The 21,675-nt window shown below is 36.5% G+C and overlaps 1 protein-coding gene across 12 annotated transcripts in view; it reads right to left on the reverse strand.

The window, feature by feature from the left end:
• Positions 1–21,675, reverse strand: part of ERC1 (ELKS/RAB6-interacting/CAST family member 1) — a 536,559-nt gene that overhangs the window by 141,100 nt on the left and 373,784 nt on the right. The window lies entirely within an intron of this gene.

Raw genomic sequence — 21,675 nt, forward strand, 5'->3', positions numbered from 1 at the left:
CAGAAAACTAAAAAGAAGAAAATAAATACTGAAATAGTTCCTTTTTAATAGAGTCAATTGCTTGAGATGTGGAAGTCACCTATTCTAACATGGCTATTTTAAAGAAAATGAACCCTGATGGAGATTAATAATTGACTTTAAGAGCCGTACTAACTAAAGTCTATCTACAGAAAAGGAAGACTTGCTAGTGAAGCACATTCTGACTTCATTTCCCATGAGCCCCTAGGGAGTAATACAAGCACGTATAATATGAAAGGTAATATATGTATGCCACAAGCCCAGAGCAAAATAAGAACTGCAATGCTCCTCCTGCTAAATTACTCTCCTTGTTCTGTTAATGTCTTTTCCTCAGTTAAAAAAAAGAAAAAGAAAAAGAAAATGTATACACAGAACCTTTCAAAGTGATTAGTGGTCCCCTACTGCTTGACTAACATGCCATATTACTTGCATAATGAGTAGGCAGTAGCAGAAATCCAACTTTAAGTCATTAAAAAGGTCTTTTCAATCTATCCCTGGTGCTTTAAACTACATAACAGTTGAACCTGCCCTTTGACCTGAAAATTCTAATAGAATCAAGATGTCTCTAAAAGTACTCTACTGTGTCATATGAGCTTTAAGAAATAGTAAGACCACCTCCTCTGTCCCCTTCTCCCTTCTGAGAACTTTTGGAAATAGGAGGCAAATATCCAAGGCAAATGGAGCTCAAAATCTTTTTGATAATACCTGAATCTTTGAGAACACAACATTAGCCTGCTATCACTAGTAAAAAAAAAATATATTCAGTGTTGGAATGATGGTGGCTAACAATTTAAGAGTGAGTCCTAAATATGTGTTTTTAATAGAAATGCCAGACAGAAAAGGGATATGAATGAAGGGATGCCACCTCAAGGTTTATTTTTCCCTCTTCCTCCAACTGGGTATTTCAAATTGAATGATTACACAATCATGTTTCATAAATTCCAGAATCCTGAAAACATCAGGAGAGAGATCAGATGAAAGCAAGAATAAGGGGCGCCTGGGTGGCACAGCGGTTAAGCGTCTGCCTTCGGCTCAGGGCGTGATCCCGGCGTTGTGGGATTGAGCCCCACATCAGGCTCCTCCGCTATGAGCCTGCTTCTTCCTCTCCCACTCCCCCTGCTTGTTCCCTCTCTCACTGGCTGTCTCTATCTCTGTCAAATAAATAAATAAAATCTTTAAAAAAAAAAGAAAGCAAGAATAAGGTCAGTTGCTTTAGATCTATTACTGCCATGGACATGTAAGCATAGTTTAATCTATTTCAATTTTAAGACAAACCTGAAATCTAGATTCTTTTATTGATGCCTCCTTGATTCTGATGCCTTCTTCACTTGTTATTTAACTATTCAGAGTGAGTAGTGAACTACTGGGATATCTCTTCTACTCTTCCATCTCATTTCCTGAAGAGACCCTTTTGATTATTATTTTCTCTAACTTCACTTACAAAGAGGTCTCAGAGAGTATGGCAGACATACTACCTTCATTAAGCTCAGTGAAAACCAGCCTGTGGGTAAGCCTACTTGGGCAAGCCTGACTGAAATGTCTGATCTTTCAAGCTTTGGTCACCGACTGTCTTACTATCTCTGTTCTAGGTAACCAAAAATATCTTTAATGTAGAATGTCAACACTAAATAAAACTCTTCATCTACCATAATAAATTTTTTTCTATGTTAATTAAATCACTATATTCCTAGATCCATAGGCTGACAACATCTAAGTAATTTGACTTCTTTGCTCCTAATAACCAATGTTCACATTTTGTTGGTTCTTTCTAATAGTTTTTAATGAGTTCATGGCTTTTTATCTCCAAGTTCACTATCATAGTCACTACCATCCTTTTATCATGAGTCTATACCTTTTTTTTAAGATTTTATTTACTTATTTGACACAGAGAGAGAGCACAAGCAGGGGGAGCGGCAGGCAGAGGGAGAGGGAGAAGCAGACTCCCCGCTGAGCAGGGAGCCCAACGTGGGGCTCGATCCCAGGACCCTGGGATCATGACCTGAACTAAAGGCAGGAGTTTTTTTTTTTTGTTTTTTTTTTTAAAGATTTTATTTATTTATTTGACAGAGAGAGAGGCAGCGAGAGAGGGATCACAAGCAGGGGGAGTGGGAGAGGGAGAGAGAAGCAGGCTTCCTGCCAATCAGGGAGTCCAATGTGGGGCTGATCCTGGAATGCTGGGATCATGACCTGAGCCGAAGGCAGAAGCTTAATGACTGAGCCACCCATGCGCCCCTATATCATTCTTTAACTCATTCTGATTTCACCATCCTTCTACAATGTCCTATCCTCCCAATTAACTTTCATCTGGTTTCTTACCACATCAAGTGCTTTGGCTTAATATTTAACTAGCTACAATTTTCAACTGAACTACTTCTTCATTGTCCTTCAAGGACCGTATATCACTGAGTTACTACTTGTTCTCGCTTAGGTTTATGCTATGCTCTTTACCTGAAATGCCTGTTGCTTTCTCTCCTTTAAAACCTGACTCCTCACCTGACTGCTAATTTTTGTCTATTTAGCATTTCCTTTCAGTACGTTCACAGTTTAAGTGACATTAACAGACATGTGCTCTGTAAATGTCCTTCAGTTCTTCTACACATGCAAGGGTCTGCTTCCTCAACTCTATTATGTTTATGGTTTATGTCTTTAAATTTTTCTTTTAATGTTTCTATGAGTTTATTAGTCTTTCAATTAATTAGCTCACTAATTTAAAAATATTTTTAAACTTTTTATTTTTTATTGTGGTAAAACACATGTAACATAAAGTTTACCATTTTAACCATTTTTAAGTGTATATTCAGTGGCATTAAGTACATTCATACTGTTGTGCAACCAATCTCCAGAACTCTTTATCTTGCAAAACTCAAACTGTACCTATTAAAGAACTCCCCATACTTCCCCCCCCAACCCTTGGCAACCACCACTTACTTTCTGTCTCTATGAATCTGATTACTCTAGGAACCTCATATAAAGGGAATCACACAGTATTTGTCTTATTGTATCTGGCTTATGTCACTTAACATAATGTCTTCAAGGGTCATCTGTGTGGTAGCATTTGTCAGAATTTCCTTCTTTTTCAAGGCTGAATAATTTCCACTGTATGTATACACCACACTGTTTATCCATTTAACAGTTGATGGACATTTGGGTTGCTTCTGTCTCTATTATGAATAATACTCCATCTTTAATTTTAAAAATATATTATTTTCCTTCTAGAGTCTTAATTCATGGCTTTGCATACCACAAGCTTACAAATATTAATTTTCTGCATTGCATGTGCCTAAACCATTAACAATTTTTTCTTTTATTTGGTGTGAGTTACTCTCTGTACTCCGTATACTCTGATATTATTTGCTAGTCCTTCTTTTAGCCTAAAGTCTTTGCTTCCAAATAGCTGGACTATAAGCTCCACGAAACCAGGATCTTCATCTGTTTTGTTCACTAATGCATCCCAAGTACCAAGAATAGTTCCTGGAATGGAGTAGGCATGTCACAAACTTATCTCAAACCAATAGCTCCTCCAATTCTGACTCCATTTCTATCCAATGTGATGGTTTGGTTTCCCAACTCTTCCAATGTATTCCCTAACTGAAGCTATTCCCTTATTTCACTTTATTTTTAAAGTTTTTTGTTTGTTTTTTTAGTTTTGTGGGTTTTTTTTTTTTTTTTTGCATCCAGTAGCATGGAAGTCAAGCAAGCAGAGAAAGTGGGAAAAATCTTGAAACATGAAGAAAACCAAGACAGAAAAGAGACCACTAACTTTGGCTAATTTATATTTCACTTAAAGAAAGAGTTTTGTTTTTCTCTAAGTAGAAAGATGACAACCGTCATAGGTTCAATTCTAGATGCTATAATTTAAGAGACAGTGTCAAAGTAGAGGGTATCCAAAGGAAGGTGACAGAATGGGGTTAGAAAAGGGCATGTTAATTCAAAAAGATTTATCCATATAACATAATTGCTGTCAGAATAGCAGAAATAAGACATTTAATCTGTGCTCCTCTAGAGGGCACAAATGGCACTAAAGGGAAGAAAGTCACAAAGTGGCTTCAGTTTATATAATGAACATCTAATGTATTAACTCTTGTTAATAAGTAGATTTGGGAAGCCTAAAAACTGGTAGAGCTTTCCATGACTGGCTGTTTAAAGAGATTATCAGAGATAACTGTATAAATGGTTTTGTTTTTGAGTTAGTCCGTCCTCTTTAACTGTAATATTTCAATAAAACGAATGAGATGAGACAATAAATGATAAGTGCCAATAAATCTCATGGACAGTAGATGCTCAAATAATACAGCAGACAAAGAAATCACCTTAGGCTGAGGACATGGGACCTAAGAGAGACCTTATTCTGACAGGGATAGTGAGAAAGACAGAGAAAGTGGCAAGTGTAAAAACAGGCATATGTGAGGACACACTGCATAACTGGATTCGAGGGTTTCTACAGGGAAAAAGAAACTGAAAAGGTGGCTTTGAATCAGAGTAGAGATGGTTTGGAATAGCAGTAAGGAATAAACACAGATTATAAAATCCTTGAGGGTTCTGACCCAAACTTGACAAATAGGGGTTACTCAAAATGCTGAATAAAGAATGACTTGATTTTGATAATATGGTAGCATCAAAAGTTCCCGAAAAGCAAAGCAAGCGTTTAGAAAAGACTGATTTAGAGGCAAAGAGGGAAAATTGGATGATTCTCAAAGCAGAGAAGTCAGGATGGTACTGCTGGAGATGTATTATGAATAGAATTCACATACTACAAAAACTATTTTTAAGGAATAAAGAATAAAATGATGCTGTCTGAATTTTGGATTCAAGACTCACAGGTGGGACTATGATAAAGTGCTATATAATTCAATGAATATGAAATATAAAACATATCATATTTATGTTTTGATGCTGGAAAGGAACTTTTTTTTTTTTAAGATTTTATTTATTTATGAGAGAGAGAGAGAGAGAGAGTGCACGCACAAGCGCTTGTGCATGTGAGCAGGGGGCCTGACGCACAGCCTGAGCAGAAACCAAGAGTCAGACACTTAACCCAGTGACCCACCCAGGCGCCCCTGGAAAATAACTTTCAAATGTCACCAAATACAGACTATATCAGGGCATTTGATTCAATAATGCATGCTGGGGTCCTGCCTCATACAACCATCTTGCAGCACAGCAGCAAGGCCTTTGCCCAGAATAATTTCAATCTTCTCAATCTCCTCTTGCTTTATGTCTGTCTCCTGAGATAAGGGAAGGAAACCGATTTATATTAAGAAATACGCTGACATAAGAATGGGTAGAGAAGTTATCCCAATATGGACTGACTTATTTTTCAGAAGTCCTTGAAAAGAAAGTTAACACAATAAAAACAGAAACTGCTGGTAGTTACAGCTCAGTAAGTGAAGTTGATTAAACAACATTTTGCATGGAAAACCTGTATTCGTTTTTTCATGCTCACTTTTTCTGAGCTATGAGCATTTTGATATTTCCAAACCAGTAGAGATTATGACATGTTTGGAAGGCTTAGTTCTACTGTGATACTGACACTTCTGTTAATAAAGCTTCTGCCTGCTTCTCAGACTGGCAAAAACTTGATGTTTGTATCTATATTTGTTAGAAAAAAAAAAAGCTTGTATATTTTCCATTTGTTTAAAAAAATAAAAATTAATTGTAATCTAATCCACAAAGAGAAAGCAAATTAGTGGTTGCCAGGGGTTGGAGCTGGGGCTGCAGGAACACTGGACAGGGAAGCAAAAGAACTTTCTGGAAATGTATTACAGCTTGACTGTGGTGGCTGTAACCCAGTGTATACATTTGTCAAAACCCACCATACTGTACCCTTAACATGTAGACATTCTATTGTATCGATATTATAACCCAATAATTTTCAAAATCATAAACATTTCCTGAACGAGGAATGTTACACAGCAAACATGACAATAATAAGCACAATGTATTTTTTTATTATGGTAAAATAACACCAAATTTACCATTTTAGTCATTATTTAGTGTATGATTCTGTGGCACTGTATACTGACAATGTTGTGCAACCATCAAAATCATGATCCTTTTCTAGAACTTGTTTGTATTCGCCAACTATAACTCTGTACCCATAAAACACTAACTTCCCATTTCCTCCACCCACAACCCAGGGCAACCACCATTCTACTTTCTGTCTCTATGAATTTAACTACCCTAGTTCCCTTATAAGTAGAACCATATACTATTTGTCCTTTTGTATCTGGCTTACTTCACTTAACATAATGTGTTAAAATACAATGTATTTTTATTCTTCCAAATTTAAGCGAACTTTAAGATAAAATATACACTGTAAGTGTTTTTCCTAAGTCTTCTTTCAAACTCTTTTTCTTTACTACCATTTTCTAAAAATGAAAATTACATCTCTAAAAACTATGCCTTTTATTCAGTTACAGTTGGACTACAAGTGGTGGTGGGAAGAGCCAAGATTAGATGAACTGAGCAGAAGAGGAAAGGTCTGAAGTGAAAGCACTGACAGGACTTAGTGAATGCCACTGGCTTCCTGGGGGTCCCGATGCTCTCCCTTATTAAGTCTAGTTCAAAAGTATAATATAGAAAACACGACTTCAGTGCTGCTAAACTGTACAGAACTTAAAATTTCTGCAATTTGTTTTCTTTCAACATTAAATATCATTTATAGTGATAATGAATAACTGTTCAAGAAAGTGACGGTGATATTTATTAGAGTTCTAACATTTGGTTAAACTTGAAATAAATATTTGATTATACAAAAGCTTGTCCAATCTTCTCTAGAGCTATATAAGACAACAACACTTAAAAAAGTATTAGCAACAGAATAAAGCAATCTGGAGGTAAAAGATCTAAAATAAAGAACATCATGCAAAAATAGAATGACTTTCTTTTCAGAAACACTGCAATCCAGCTCCTTTTCCGTGAATATTTTAAATAAAATTTAGCCTCCCTGACTGTAGATAAGGTCCCAATAAACTCTGGACATTCTTTCTACTCTTTACCCCCATGTTTCATACATAGAGTCAGCTATTAGTTTCATCCTTCCCTGGGCTGACTAGCTGACAATAAGTAAAAAGCTTTCAAAAACTACACCTTCGATCCCACGTATAATCATAGTCTCTTAAATGCTGCATTATGTGGTCCAATGTCCCAAAGTTTTGCTTTCCTGAAGACACTTTTATAAAACCAATTTCATGGGAGATTTTTACTCCACATTCATAACTGTGCAATATTTAGATCTAGGTCTTGCTTATAGTTAGCTCAAGATTAAGAGGGCAGGAGGGATCTGGTATTTAAGCACAGCACCAAGCTTCCCTAAAGAGAAAGTGAGGTTGGTATGCAAAACTCACCAAAGCACAGATTTCCACAAATTCTTTATTAGTTTAATACAAACAAGCATTTTTTTTTTTAGACCAGACACTAAAGTAGCATCACCTCAATTTAATGGGTCTGTCTTTGAATACCTTCCACTCACCCGAGCCCATCTTTTAAAGTCTACATGTACCTTCTCTACAAAGCCTTTTCAAGCTATTTTATTTCTGCTATCTTTTACTTGTCTAATCACACAGAACTTTACCACACATACCATATATACTGTTTGGAACAGACATTACTGGTAAGCTGAGGAGGGTTATTTATTTATTTTAAAAGATTTTATTTATTTGTCAGAGAGAGAGAAAGCGCCCGCGTGTACAAGCAGGAAGAAGCAGTAGGCAGAGGGAGAAGCAGGCTCCCTGCTGAGCAAGGAGCCTGATGTGGGACACGATCCCAGGATGCATCTAAAGGCAGATGCTTAACCGACTGGGCCACCCAGGCATCCCTGAGGAGGGTTTTTTAAAAAGGGAATTCTGTGGGGTGCCTGGGTGGCTCAATCAGTTAAGCATCTGACTCTTGATTTTGGCTCAGGTCATGATCAGGGTCCTGGGATTGAGCCCCGAGTTGGGCTCCCTGCTCAGCAGGGAGTCTACTTGAGGATTCTCTCCCTCTTCCTCCCCCTGATCAAGCTCTCTTTCTCTAAAATAAATAAATCTTTTTTAAAAAGAGAATTTTGCACATATTTAAATCTTGAGTATTCAAGTAGGATGTAAGTTTCCTGAGTATAGTGACCATGTCTTAATTTCACTATATCCTCCACATATAAGCTCTTCAGTAAATTAGAGCCAATTAACTCAAAACTAAACTAGTCCAGAACTAAAAATCCTTTCTGGTCACTTGTCTCTGAACTAAGGGTAGAAAAGCCATTTACCCAAACATAAGAGAAAAGAAAATGATAAATAATTAATTATACCATTATCTATTCTATATGCAACAAGGTAGGCCCCCCAATAATCAAATAAACAAATTTTCCTCAATAATTACACAATTATGGGATCACAGCAAATAATTCTTTGCATAAGAGCTCATGTAGGGTCACTGCTATGTACACTCTTCTTTATGCTGATCTTTTAAAGGTGAAACTTTCTTGAAGAAGTCCCAGTACATTAAAGGTGGATACTGCCCTACAGAAAACAGCATCCCTTTCTGACTCTAGTAAGAGACATCTACATAAAAACTGAATAGGACTGTAGAGGGAAAGCATGGTATGATTTCTAAGGAAGAAGACACTTTTGCATAAAGCCAAATCCCTTAAGATTTCTGAAAGTGAGGCTTTTGACTCAAGCTACTCTGCAATTTAATGACTTAGTAATTCCTCAGAGGGAAAAAAAAAATTTAGTTTGTCAAAAAACAAGAAATTTATCCCATTCATACTGAATAACTGGCTTAACAAACAGGAAAGGTATCTTTAAGAAAATGCACACAGCAAAATGAAAATAGGGGAGAATACATTTTAGTGACTATAGACTAATTACAGGTATTTTATTTAAAAAAATTAAAAACCATTTTTAGTAATCTCCATATACGACATGGGGCTCACACTCACAACCCCAAGGTCAAGAGTTGCAATGTCCTTCACAGTGAGCCAGCCAGGCATCGCTCAATATAGCTATTTTAGTCAGATACCACAGCAATGTAAAAATGAGTGGGACCTCAATGAGCAACATGAGAAGCTCTCAAAAACTATACTAAAAAGTCCGAAAAGCCAGCTGCTAAGAAAAGTAACTTAACTATTTTGCTACTTCACTTTTTAGTTATTTTTAAAGTACTGAGCTGTAGGTCCAGAAGCATGAACTACTTTATTTACTAACCTATGACCTGACACTTAGAATCCCACTACCACAAACAAAATAAAATGTAAGTTACCAATTACCAAATATTTGGAGTGCCTACTACGTGCCAGGTCCATGCTAAGTACTACTGATATACTGAAATGACGACTTCACAGAACTCCGTCTATTACAGAAGCTAGACACTGAGCAAAATTAAGCCCATGATTAATAATTTAAAGTTTCTCTCTGCTCTTTAATGTTAGACATCACGCAAACTTTAATAAGCTCTTTTTAGTTTTACTGATAACAACCATGTGTCAAAATGTTAGAAAGTTCATCCATATTAAAAAACAAACTAACAAAATCTTTAGCCTAGGTTTCTTTTAACAAAGCTTGGGCACCCATTTTAAATTTTCCATGTGGACAAGAGGAAGACTGACTTTGGTAAGACTGCAGCAAATGATGAAGCACTTGCAAATTACAGTTGCCTAACTGGGGCATAATCTATGTTCAGTGATTAAATGGGGTTCCCCCAAAGTCAATGGCCTCAATTCCAGTGCTTCCTTAGGACTGCTGCAAGTTTAACATTAGTAAGATATAAAGACACTCCTTCTTACCCTGTACTTCCTTAAAATCAGCGCAAGTTATCCAGTTGCTTCCTTCATGAAATACACTTGTACTTACACTTACTTGTACTTACACTTAAATGAAAGCTAAGTTTTCAAAGAATTCATTTATTTGTTAGAAACATTTATTCTGATGCTGCCAATTTTGCCTTTAAAACTGGCTTCAAAATTTATTGCATTATTTAAGTATTTGAAATTATGACAAACATCCTTTTTATTAAACTGAATTTTAGTTTTGACATCAAGTCTGGGGCGCTGAAGTTAAACAACAAATCAGGATGATATTATGTTTTTTATACCACAATGAATAAGCATGTATTTCTGTTGGAGGCATCTTATAATCTGGCTCCGAAAGCACTTCTTAAGAAAAGGATTACAAATATATTTTTAGCAGTGATGGCACCAATGGAATCAGCATAAAATTATCTAGATGATAATATTTCGACACTCAGCTGGATCCTATGTTCCAATGTTCTTATTTAAAAAAAGTTCTTACTAATTCTTAGACAAACCTTATATTCTTTCTGAGTAGATCGGGAAAACACAATCTCTTCTATACAATATTATATCTGAAGTTTCCTTCTGATGAATGTGACATACAAACTCTTATTTTTGATATTCTAAGTTTCTTTACTTTTGAATTATACTTGAAGTAGTTTATTGCTCATTTAGCTCAGTGTGCGCTCTCCTTCTCCCTTACTTGTTGGCTGGAATGCAATGTGGTAGTGAGCCATCTTGGATCACTCCGTAATACCGCAGGGATGGGCAAAGCAAAAGAGAGGAGTTCAGACTCTGAACTCCCGAAAACTTCATGGAGGAGAAATACTATACCAGCTTGGGCTATTTACATGAAAGAGGCACAAATTTATATACAGTTTACCCTGTTATTCTTGTGAAAGCAGGAGAACATATATCCTAACCAGTTTTAATAAAATGTTTTAAATCTCCTTAGCATTTTGCATACATAAAGTAAAAAATTTGAAAAGTCTAGAGTAAAAAGTCTATAGTAAAATAGACAATATAACTAGAATCTAAAAATTAGAAATTAAGGATCAGAATTAGTCTCAGAATACATTACTTTAAAGACTTTATCCATGTATGTGAGAGAGAGAGAGACAGAGAGAGAGAGAGAACATGAACGGGGCGGGCAGAGGGAGAGGGAAAAGCAGACACCCTGCTGAGCGCAAAGCCTGCCTCAGGGCTTGATCCCCGGACTGCAGGATCATGACCTGAGCCAAAGGCAGACGCTTAACCAACTGAGCCACCTAGGAGCCCCAAATACATTTTTTTAAGAGAGGGAGAGAGAGAAGGAAGGGGAGGGACAGAGGAAGAGAGTGAGAGAGAATCTTAAGCAGGCTCCACGGCCAGTGTATGAAGCCTGATGTGGGGCTACATCTCACAACCCTGGATTGGATCTTAATCTCAGCTGAAATCAAGAGTTGGACACTTAACTGAGTCACCCAGGCGCCCCACTAAAAATTTATAGGATCTACATTAATTTGTAAAATAATAGTATACAGTGCCTATCTTTAAAAGAAATCTAAAACAGGGCACCTGGATGGCTCAGTCGGTTAATCGGCTGCCTTCAGCCCAGGTCATGATCCCAGAGTCCTGGGATCAGTCCTGCATCAGGCTCCTTGTCAGCAGGGAGCCTGCTTCGCTCTCTGCCTCTGCTTGCCATTCCCCCTGCTTGTTCTCCCTCTCTCTCGCTCTCCCTCTATCAAATAAATAAAAAAAGTCTTAAAAAAAATACATCTAGAACCATAAGTTAGTCAACTACCAAACTGTATATAAAATGCATCCATGCATTCTAATTAGAGGATTCTAATGATGATGATTTTTTGTGACACCCAAATATGTAGATACCAAAAGTCCCTTCAATGTATTATTCAGGGAACTACAATTTATAACAAAACATTATATCAGAAAGGAAAACAGTATCATTTTGGTAAGAGCCTCAGACTGTTCTCTATATAGTCACAGTTCATTAGAGTAAGTTGTCTCTATCTCTGGTTCAGTGTAGAAATGATTTCTGATTCTACCTAAAGCTAGCTATTTCCAGAGAGAACTCATAAAAAATAAAAACATGTGTTTTATTTGATCTAAAATGACTGATTATTCAGGGCCTCTCCACCCTACAATTATTTTATTCTTAAAAGAAAAAAAAAGCCTCCATTACTTTTCCCTAAACTGCTATGCCTTCTCTTTTGCCCTCCTGGTCAAAATTATTTTATTTTATTTATTGATTTATTTTTAAAACATATTTTTAAATTTAAATTCAACTAATTAACATGTAATGTATTATTAGTTTCGGAGGTAGAGGTAAGTGATTCATTAGTCTTATATGATATCCAGTGCTCACTACATCACATGCCCTCCTTAATGTTCATCACCCAGTTACCCCATCCCGTCACCCCCCTCCCCTCCAGCAACCCTCAGTTCGTTTCCTATGATTAAGAGTCTCTTCTGGTTTGTCACCCTCTCTGATTTCACCTTGTTTTATTTTTCCTCTCTTCTCCTATGACCCTGATTTGTTTCTTAAATTCCACATATGAGTGAAATCATATAATAATTGTCTTTCTCTGATTGACTTATTTCACTCAGCATAATACCCTATAGTTTCATCCACATCCCTGCAAATGGCAAGATTTCATTCTTTTTGGTGGGTGAGTAGTATTCCATCTTATGTATATACGTGTGTGTGTGCGCGTGCGTGCGCACGCTCATCTCACATCATCTTTATCCATTCATCTCTTGATGGACATACCTGGTCAAAATTTTAAAAACTTCTAATTAAAACTTTGGATTCCTTATTTCAAGATGGCAGAACAAAAACCTCAGCTCCCTTCTCCTTTAGGAAAATCACTCTCAAATACGAGGACAAGAAAAAACAGAAACAAATCCCACCTTTGATGATACAAGAAGATTTATGTTATGGCAAATTATAATATAAAGAGAAAATGGATAAGAAAATTCTTAGCACATGAAAACCAATCCAAAATGTCTCCTGAGGGAAACTATGAGAGGGAAGTAGATTTACCTGAGGAACCCAAGAAGAGCTCAAGGTCAATAGCTATACAAGTTGTATAACTTACAATAATGTATCACACTTACCTTACAGTGGTTCTCAACCATAAAATAAATGATTAAAAATGAAGTCTGTGCTCTACTGCTGACCTCCTATATCTGAATTTCAGAGAATCGGCATTTATAACTTTTAAGAGGCAGTCCAGATAATTTGAGATCCACAACTTTACAGAAAGATGAACTAATTTATTTTTATTTTTTTTAGATTTTTTATTTATTTATTTGACAGAGATAGAGACAGCCAAGCGAGAGAGGGAACACAAGCAGGGGGAGTGGGAGAGGAAGAAGCAGGCTCACGACAGAAGAGCCCGATGTGGGGCTCGATCCCATAATGCCGGGCACGCCCTGAGCTGAAGGCAGACGCTTAACCGCTGTGCCACCCAGGTGCCCCAGAAAGATGAACTAATTTAAAACACCAACAGTAGGTATTATAGGTACCCCGATTCCCCACATTCTTGCCAAGACTGAGTTTTTATTTAGGATTTACATTTACTGTTCATAATTCAATAAATACATAGAAAATCTTCCAATTCTATGGTGAAAATAACCAGTTTTTTTAAACTCTTAAATTCTGATGATACTGCAGACACTAGTAATATTGACCATTACTGGACTTAGAAATATCATGCATCGAGGACTTCTGTACTGTAGTTCTACTCAAAAGATTGTTTGAAAAAAGATTTCAGTGAATATCTCATAATGCATTCATAGGTAAATTTCCTCCTTTCTTTATGGCAAGGGCCATCACAAGACAGATAGGTGAACTTAGGATCTTCTGCTTTCTAAATCTTTGCCTTTAAAAATAGCTGGCGGCCAAGGGAGTTTTTGTTGGGGATTATTCAAATCCTATCAAAACCCCTAGTGAATTATGTTCTTAAACCCACTGATTTCTGTTGGAGATAGGGGTGGACAGACAGCTTAGGATGAATCTCAAGAGATGAAACTAAGTGATGGGTTCACAGTAACATCTGGGGATGATGTGTACAAAAAGATTTATACTGGCCTTTTCTTTCATTTTGTCTTTACTATTTCATAATAGTACGTCTGTTCTGCCTCAAGTTTAATGGTATAATATGAAGAGAAAACTTCAGAATACAAACCCTCCTTATAAAGACATAGTCCCTTCAAAATAAGGCACACCTGTTGTTCTTCTACTCACACTTGTGTCTTCCTAAGGAAGTCTCTATTTCCAAAGGAAAATAAAGTCTTACATTGTTTCTCAGAATTCAAACTCCAGAATACCTCCATCTCTTAGTTGTCTGTTTTAAGAATTATTGAATGCTTTAAGCAATTAATCCCTGCACTTTGTCACTGTCCCACTGTTTAGTTAACCTTTCCCAGTCATAGATGGATAACATGTCCATACCAGCTGTCCACACTGTGCTACTGCGGAGGCTGGCCTGCCTCTGTTTTTAAAGATTCCATTGCATTCCAAGTCTGTTTGCTATGACATTTGTTAGAAGAATGCCTGTGGTATCATGGTACTCATTTCTCCACCTTGCAGCATAATCAGCAACTAAGTGTGTCTTGATTTAAAAAAATATCCAACATTATACAGAACATGTAATGTTTGAATTGGTTGCTATACTGCCTGAAAAAAAGTGGGTAATGTTCCAATGACTAAATATCCACAATATTCTATAGGCTATATATGAAACATATAAAATCTACGGGGATATATATGAGTATATATGTGGGATGTGCTGAGAGGGGACTAGAGATACTGGGGTTGCTGAGATCTTGAAGGCCACCAGAAGCACTTGATGGCCACAATAGATAAAAACAAATTCAGTAATTTATTACCTTCCTCTATTAATGATTCAACAATTCTATTATCCATCTGCTATCAATTTGTTGGCAAAAATTATAAGAACAACTCCTCTCCTACACAGCTTTGGAATGAAACATCTGGTGGGGAAATTCTATAGGAATGGGCAAGGAGCTGTGCTTGCATTTGGCAGATGAATTATTATTGTTGCCAGCATGGATGATCCCACCACCTTCTCTGCATCTTTTCTTAAGTTCTAGCTACTTGTAAAATGCCAAACATAATTTGGGAAGCATGGTTATTACACCTATATTTTCTTATGTATATAACAGGCACATGGTTACAGTAGGCATAAAACAATGGGAAATGCAGAATCTTCTGAGAAGTTTTTTTTTTATTTGAAGTTTCTCTCCATAGTAGTGGTATTATTTTTAATAGGGAAAGTATGCTCAAAGGTGGTAAAGCAATAACCATCACAGCCTACTAAGTCACATGTTTACTTCTCAAGGATACCGGAAAATGACAATTGAAAATACTATTTCAAGGCAAGTTTTAGAGTTTTACTGTATGTAAACTCAAATTTATTTTTTTATTTTTATTTCTTTAAAAATATTTTTTATTTATTCATTTGACAGAGAGAGAGACAGCCAGCGAGAGGGGGAACACAAGCAGGGGGAGTGGGAGAGGAGGAAGCAGGCTCCCAGCAGAGCATGGAGCCCGATGTGGGGCTTGATCCCAGGACCCTGAGATCACGCGCCGAGCCAAAGGCAGATGCTTAATGACTGAGCCACCCAGGCACCCCTATGTAAACTAAAATTAAAAAAAAAATCTTTTAGGGGTGCCTGGCTGGTCAGTTGGTGGAGTGTGCGACTTCTGATGTTGGGGATGTAAGCTTGAGTCCCACATGGGTATAGAGATTACTTAAAAAGAAAAACTCTTAAACTTTGCTTACTACTTTAAAAAGAGTAGTTAGTATTTTAAAACTAGAGAAAATGATAACTACTACTGATTATATTTTGTTTATGGCCTCTGGATCTCTTCCTCCTCAACTGAATATTTTCTCTCTTAGAGCACCTCTATTTTGTCTTACGTTATAGTAATATACACGTTTTCCCTATCTCTGAAACCTGATTGATGGCATGAATGTTCTCAAGTTTACCTTCGACTCAGCCAGTCTGACTCAGCTGTAGTGTCTAACTGGTGCCTTCCTTAGAGGGGTAATTAAATTTTCCAAAATGCATTCTCTCTGTGGCTAGTTAGCTCACCTGATCAGAGGAGTAATGAAGGCAAGATACTTTCTCTTACTTCAAGTTTGTTCCACAGCTCAAAATTTCACCTCTAACACACACAGTTATTCTCTAGGTCAACATTTCTCAAAAGTGTATTCCACAGAACTATGGAAAGAGATATTAACAACTGTCCCATGAAAAAAAGATTTCCAAGGTCAAATAAATAGGAGGAACACTGGGCCTAATAACCCACTGGTACAGAACTCACAAGAGCTTTTTATGGTATAGATTACACATCTTTATTAGGACACTATATTTTAAAGCAGGGGTAGCCAAACTACCGCCCACAGGCCAACTCTGACTCACCACCTGTTGATATAGAGCCTGTAGGCAAGGAACGCTTTTACATTTTTAAGTGGTTGAAAAAAACAAAAAGAAAAATACTTTTGTGACATAATATAACATATATTATACACAAAATATAAAATTTATATTCTAAAAAATATATTTTATGAAAATGATTTGAAATGCAAATTTCAATGTCTACAAACAAAATATCAAGGGGGCAAAATATACTCATTTGTTTATGTATTTTCTATGACTACTTTAGCATGGCAAGAGAAAATCTGAGTGGTTATGACAGACACCACATTGTCCCCAAACTCTGTACTGTCTGGCTCTTCAGAGAAAAAGTTTGCCAACCCTTTTATAAACTATTTCCCAAACTTAGTTGACCATGGAACCCTACTTCCTCAGTTTTCTGGGGAATACCAATTGACACTGGAAGCATACTAATATTCCAAGAACACAATTTGGAAAGTGATGACTTAACAATAAGCCAATGGATCTCAAAAGAATGAATAAAAGAGTACGAATGCGCTGGGAAAAAATTCACCATGATCAATACCGCCAACATGATTATTACAGAGCCTGCTACTCATTTTATGTGGTTTAGTAATTTAATCCTTACAAAAACCCTATGAATTTGAGAAAGGAGGTATCTAGTAAGCAGTTATACTGATGGGCCTGCAGCCAGGCCCTGAATTAAAGATAGATGTGGAAATGATCAGCATAGAAGGTAGCTGAAATAATAGGAGTACATGAAACCACCAAGATCAGAAGAGAGGTACAAAGCACTGGTAGAATAAAAGTCTGTAAAGAACTGAGGGAGGGACAGTCTTAGAAACAGAAGAAAACAAGGAGACACTGGTATCCTGAAAGCGAAAATAAAGTAAGTTTCAAGAAATACGAAATGATTAAATACTTTAAAGTGTTTACAGACCAAGTCAAAACTAAGGCTGCAAAATTTCCGTTTGATTTAGCTTTTAGAATGTTTCTTTTATTTATTTATTTTTTTAAAGATTTTATTTATTTATTTGACAGAGAGACAGCCAGCGAGAGAGGGAACACAAGCAGGGGGAGTGGGAGAGGAAGAAGCAGGCTCCCAGCAGAGGGGCCTGATGCCGGGCTTGATCCCAGAATGCCGGGATCACGCCCTGAGCCGCAGGCAGACGCTTAACGACTGTGCTACCCAGGCAGGCAGCCCTAGCTTTTAGAATGTTTCTAATTACTATGGAAAGCGGTTTCAGGGTTAGTAGCAGAAACTATACTGAAAAAGGTTAAGGAGTACACGTACACACACACACACACACACACACACACACACACACTGAAATATTACTCAGCCACAAAGAAAGAATGAAATCTTGTATTTTGCAATAACACAGATGTACGTTGAAGATATTATAAGTGAAAATAAATCACACAGAGACAAATATAAGATTTTCACCCATATGTGGAATCTAAAAAATCAAAACAAATGAACAAACAAAACGAAATATAGAAAAACTCATATATAGAGAGAACAGATTGGTGGTTACCAGAGGGGAAAGAGGGTGAAAGGTGGGCAAAATGAGTGAAGGGATCAATTATATGTATATATGTGTGTATGTGTATAGACACACACATACACAATATTTTCTTTATCCATTAAGGAACATTTAGGTTGTTATCATTTCTTGGTTACTGTAAATAATGTTACAATAAACATATCTCTTTTTGGTATATCTTTTCAAATCAACATTTATGAATTCTTTGAATAAGTACCCAGAGGAGGAAGATCTGGCTCATATGGTAGTTCTATTCTTAATTTTTTGATTAATCTCTTCCCTAGTGGCTGTACCAATTTTACATTCCCATCAAGAGTATATGAGAGATCCCTTTTCTCCACATCCTCTTCACTGCTTGTTATTTCTAGTCTTTTTGATAACAGTGATAACAGCCATACTAACTGGCATGAGGTAATACAGCATTACAGCTTTAATTTACATTCCCCTAATCATTAGTGATGCTGAACAGCTTCTCATGTCCCTGTTCGTCATCTCTATATCTTTTTCTGAAAAATGTCTTTTCAGCACCTCTGTCCATTTTTAATTGGGTTGTTTTTTGTTGTTGTTGTGATGTGTTGTATCCGCTCTTTATGTTTTTTGAATTTTAATCCCTTGTTGGATATATGATTTGCAAAATCTTTTCCCATTCGGTAGGTTTCCTGTTTGTTTTGATGATGGTTTCTTTCACTGTGCAGCTTTTTAAATAAATCCCATTTATTTATTTTTGTTTTTGTTTTCCTTGCCTCTGGAGTCAAAGCCACAGAAATATCGCTGAGACCAACATCAACATTTATCACCTATGTTTTATTCCAGGCATTTTATGCTTTCAGGTCTAACATTCAAGTCTTTAATCCATTTTGAGTTAATTTTTGTGGACGGTGTAAGACAGTACTCTAGTTTCACTCTTTTGCATGTGGCTGTCCATTTTTCCCAATGTCATTTATTGAAAAGACTGTCCTTTCTCCATTGCAAGTTCTTGACTCCTTTCTTGTAAATTAGTTGTCTGTACATGTGTGAGTTTAGTTCTGGGACCTCAATTCTATTCCACTGATTTGTGTATTTGTTTTTATTTTTTATTTATTTTTTATTTTTTTTAAGATTTTTTATTTATTTATTCGACAGAGATAGAGACAGCCAGCGAGAGAGGGAACACAGGCAGGGGGAGTGGGAGAGGAAGAAGCAGGCTCATAGCGGAGGAGCCTGATGTGGGGCTCGATCCCATAACGCTGGGATCACGCCCTGAGCTGAAGGCAGATGCTTAACCACTGTGCCACCCAGGCGCCCCTGTATTTGTTTTTATGCCCAATATCACACTGCTTTGATTACTACAGCTTTGTAGTATAGTTTGAAACCAGGGAGTGTGATTTCTTCAGCTTTGCTATACTTTCTCAAAATTGCTTTGGTTATTCAGGATCTTTTGTGTTTTCATAAAAATTTTAGAATTATTTGTTCTAGTTCTGTGAAAAACAGCATTGGAATTTAGATAAAGACTGTATTGAATCCATAGATTCCTTTGTATGGACATTTTAACAATATTAATTCAAGCATGGAATATCTTTCCATTATTTGTGTCTTCTTCAATTTTTTCATCAATATTTTATAGTTTCCATTGTACAGGTCTTTCGCCTCCTTGGTTAAATTTTTCCTTGGGTATTATATTCTTCTTGACATATCTGTAAATGGGATTGTTTTCCTGCCAGTGATTTCTGTATGATGATTTTGTATACTGCTACTTTGCTGAACTCATTTATTGGTTTTAACATTTTTTTGGTTGGAGTCTTTTTAATGTGTATTATGTCATCTGCAAATAGTTACAGTTTTACTTCTTCCTTTCAGATTTGGATGCCTTTATTTCTTATTTTTTATTCTTTTATTTTTTAAAAGATTTTATTTATTAGAGAGAGGGAGTGTGAGCAAGAGACAGAAGCAACAGGGGAGGAACAGAGGGAGAAGCAGACTCCCCGCTGAGCAGGGAACCCAATGTGGGGCTTGATCCCAGGACCCTGGGATCATGACCTAAGCCAAAGGCATATGCTTAACTGACTGAGCCACCTAGGCACCCTGTCTTTTATTTCTTTTTTTGCCTAACTGATAATGGCTAGGACTTCCAATACTATGTTGAATAAGTGGTAAGAGTGGACATCTTTGTCTTGCTCCAGATCTGAAAAGAAAAGCTTTCAGATATTCACCAGAGTATGATGTTAGCTGTGGGTCACATATGGCCTTTATTATGTTGATGTATGTTCACTCTCTACACAGTTTGTTGAGTTTTTACTATAAATGGATGTTGGATTTTGTCAAATGCTTTTTCTGCATCTACTGAGATGATCACATGTTACTGTCCCTTCATTTTGTTACTGTGGTGTATCAAGTTGATTGACTTGTGGCTGCTGAACCATCCTTATATCAGTGAAATAAATCCCACTTGATTATGGTGTTTAGTCCTCTTGACATATTACTGAATTCGGTTTGCTAATATTCTGTTGAGAATTTTTCCATCAATGTTCATCAATGATATTGGCCTGTAATTGTGTGTATGTGTAAGCTTGTGTGTGTAGTATCCTTGCCTGGTTTTGATATCATGGTAATGCTGGCCTCACAAAATTCATCGGGAAATGTTCCCTCCTCTTCAATTTTTGGGAACAGTTTGAGACGAATAAATATTAAATTTTTGAATGTTTGGTAGAATTCACCAGTAAAGCTGTCTGATCCTGGACTCGTTTGTTGGGTTTTTTGATTACTGATTCAATCTCCTTACTTGTATACAGATTTTCTATTTCTTCATGATTCAGGCTTGGAAGATTATTATGTTTGTAGGAATTAATTTCTTTAAGGTTGTCCAATTTTTTTGGCATATAGTTGTTCATAATAGTCTCATGATTCTTTGCATTTCTGTGGTGTCAGTTTAACTTTACCTCTTTCATTTCTGATTTTATTAAAGCTTGCTCTCTCTTTTCTTGATCAGACTGCCAAAGGCATGTCAATTATGTTTATCTTTTCTAAGAACCACCTCATAGTTTCATAGAGCTCTTTGTTTGTTTACTTCAGTCTCCAGTTCATGCATTTCTCCTCTAATCTTTATTATTTCCTTCCTTCGACTGACTTTGGACTTCATTTGCTCTTTTTTTTCTAGGTGTAAATTTAGACTGTTTGGAATTTTTCCTGTTTCTTGTTAGACCTGTACTGCTATGATCTTCTAAAGACCACTTTTGCTGCATTTCAAAGATTTTTACATACTCTGTTCATATTTTCATTTGTCTACAGGCATTTAGTTCTCTGATGACCCCTCGGTTGTTCAGGAGAATGTTGTCTAACCTCCACATTTCTGTGCTTTTTCTACTTTTCTTCTTGTAATTGATTTCCAGATTCATACCATTGTGTTCAGAGAAGATGCCTGATATAATTTAATCTTTTGGAATTTACTGAGACTTGTTTTGTGGCCTAACATGTGATCTATCCTGGAGAACATTCCACGTGCACTTCAGAAGAATGTGCATTCTGTTGTTTTTGGGTAGAATGTTCTGTATACACCTATTGAGTCCACTTGGTCTAAAATGTCATTTAAAGCTAATGATTCCTTTTAATTAAATTTGTTTGACTGATTTACCCATGAATGTAAGGGAGTGTTAAAGTCTTCTAACTGTAGTATTGCTGTCAATTTCTCCCTTTAGTCCCTTAATATCTGTTTTATATATCTCGGTGCTCCTATGTTGGGTGTGTATATATTTGTAAACTTTGGGTTCTCTTGTTGCACTGACCCCTTTATCATTATGTAATGTACTTCTTTGTCTATTCTTATAGTCTTGTTTTAAAACCCGTTTAGTAGGCTACGAGTATAGCTACATCAACTTTCATTTCCACTTGTGTGCTTTCTACATCCCTTCACTTTCAATCTCTATGTATCCTTACTTCTGA

The sequence above is a fragment of the Ailuropoda melanoleuca genome, chromosome 16, assembly GCF_002007445.2.
Source record: "Ailuropoda melanoleuca isolate Jingjing chromosome 16, ASM200744v2, whole genome shotgun sequence".
NCBI classification, from domain to species: Eukaryota; Metazoa; Chordata; class Mammalia; order Carnivora; family Ursidae; genus Ailuropoda; species Ailuropoda melanoleuca.